The following is a 2,232-nucleotide window of genomic DNA, read 5'->3' as shown; positions in this document are numbered from 1 at the left end:
CAATGGTGTCACAGAATCTGATTGGATTTTCGTCTTTTCGAACATGCGCAAAACCAATATTCGAATCAGCTGTTTACTACTGTGACAAAACCTGCAAATGAATACATTTGGAAGCAATCCTATTAAAGTTTTTAATGAGTTCCGAATTAAAGAAAGATTTTAAGAGATAACATTTATCGAATGAATAAAGACGCATTTGGATATTAAATTACGTTTATTACGTTTTGTAAATCTCTTTTAATCTCTCTCTGCTTGAAAAGCTTCAAAAAATTTAATTTTTGTTTTTGCCTAAATCTCTTTAAAAATTATTTTAATATAAAATAGAATATTGCCCCAAAGTTATAGATGGGAATTCGAAATATTGTCGAAGCTAGAAGGGAAATAGTGACCGAGCGTCTAGCAGATATATGAGCGCTTGGGCAGAAAGCGAAAACTTTGGTGCGCGATTTCTCGGTTTTTCAGTTCTACGATTTTTCTTAATTGGCGGGCAGGATAGAAAAAAACTAAACGTCGTATGGAATTGGGGCAAATCTTTGGCATTAAATTATCTTCTATTTAAACTAAAAGAACTAAGAAAAGTTAAGTTTGAACATATGTTCAAGTAAAAATCTTTTAGTCAAAAACCACTTTTTTCAAATTTTAGAATTTTTAATTTTTTTTTTAGTTTTATTAGTTTAACTTGAACATATGTCATTCAGCCCTATCACGCAATCCATCCTTGACAGTTTTTTCAGGAAAGATACGAAATTGCTATCATGCAATTCGAACAATTCCGAACGTAAGTTCGAAATTCGTAGAGTGGCATTCACTGAATGCACTCGGAACGGAAAATTTTGAATTTTATCGGAATTTTTGTACAAGTTTTTGCTAGCGGAGAAATACATTTAAAAAAAGAAAAATGTAAGTTTTTATTGAATTCAAACTATAACATATTTGTTACCAGTGAAATAATCTTTAGTGCGATTTCCGCAGGTTCAAAGTAATTACCACCAAGCAGCAATATGCACTAATGGTTGAGCTGTTACAACAAAAACCTGAAATGGCGCAGGGTCTTACCAAGTGCCCTAAAGAAGAAGTGGCAGCTTTTTGGAACAATATGTCCCAAGAACTCAATAGTGTTGGTCCGCCTATCAAAGATATTTCCAGCTGGAATAAGGTAATATAATAAAGTTGTAGTTTTTATTGTTGTAACAGGATAATTTAAAGCTTGTTTGACTTATTTTTTATTAGGTAAGGCTTGACTGGTAGGCCTACATAAAAAGCAAATTGGTGGAAAATAAAAAGGGGATGTCAACTACTGGTGGTGGCAGCACCATTTCAGTGAATTGGAGGAAGCGGTGATAACACTAACGGCATTAGAGACGAGTACAAGTGCAATTAAAAATACAGTGAGCATGGGCTTATCGATGGCAGCCGACGTTGGTAATGAGACAGAGGCCGACGTATCAATGCCATTAGTGACCTGCAGTCCAGCACTGCCTAGACGTACTCCTAGGCCACTGGATACATGTACAGCCGATTTAATAAAAGAACAACTTACAATTCAAAAAGAATTTCAGGAAAAGGTTCTCGATAAGTTGGACGATCTTTCAATAGGTATGCGACGACTAGGCAGAGCGGAAAAGTGGAAGAAATTAGAAGACACAACATAACTATGGAGAATTTGATAGCTACTAAGAATTCCATAAAACAGCAAATGTTAGAAGTAGAGGAAAAAAATTGCAAGCCATTACAATAAATAATTATAATAATTAAATAAATACTTAATTAAAACTATAAATATTTTGTGTTAATATTTATTTATTATATTATATTCGTGTAAGTGTTGCACATATAGCTTTTCTGAATTGTGAAGCTGCATCGTTATAAGTTGATGAAAGAATTTCATTACTTTCTGTAAAAATATTTGGTTCCGAATTATTTTCTAAAATTTCGTCATTCACGCGGTAGTGAATGCAAACGTTGTGTAACGCTGCTGCAACATTAACGATTTGAGATGCCTTCCATGGCTCGTAGTGAAGGTCACGAGCACCCAGAAGACATCTAAATCGATTTTTAAAAACACCTATTCTTTCAACGATATTTCTCGATTTTGCATGTATTTTATTATATTTCTCTTCTGGGCTTCCTGAGGAAGGGGTACGGAATGGTGTCATTAACCACGGCATATCCAACAGCTCCTGTACAAATATAAAACGATTTTGATGTTTGAAAATTTGTACGGCGTTTTGG

General features: G+C 34.1%; 1 pseudogene; it reads left to right on the top strand.

The window, feature by feature from the left end:
• The first annotated feature begins 973 nt into the window (after positions 1-973).
• Positions 974-1,715, top strand: LOC120781980 (annotated as a pseudogene).
• Positions 1,716-2,232: the final 517 nt, after the last annotated feature.

Source organism: Bactrocera tryoni, unplaced genomic scaffold, assembly GCF_016617805.1.
Source record: "Bactrocera tryoni isolate S06 unplaced genomic scaffold, CSIRO_BtryS06_freeze2 scaffold_808, whole genome shotgun sequence".
Taxonomy (NCBI): Eukaryota; Metazoa; Arthropoda; class Insecta; order Diptera; family Tephritidae; genus Bactrocera; species Bactrocera tryoni.
Note: the sequence above shows the minus strand (reverse complement) of the source record. Positions and strands in the feature narration are given on the sequence as shown.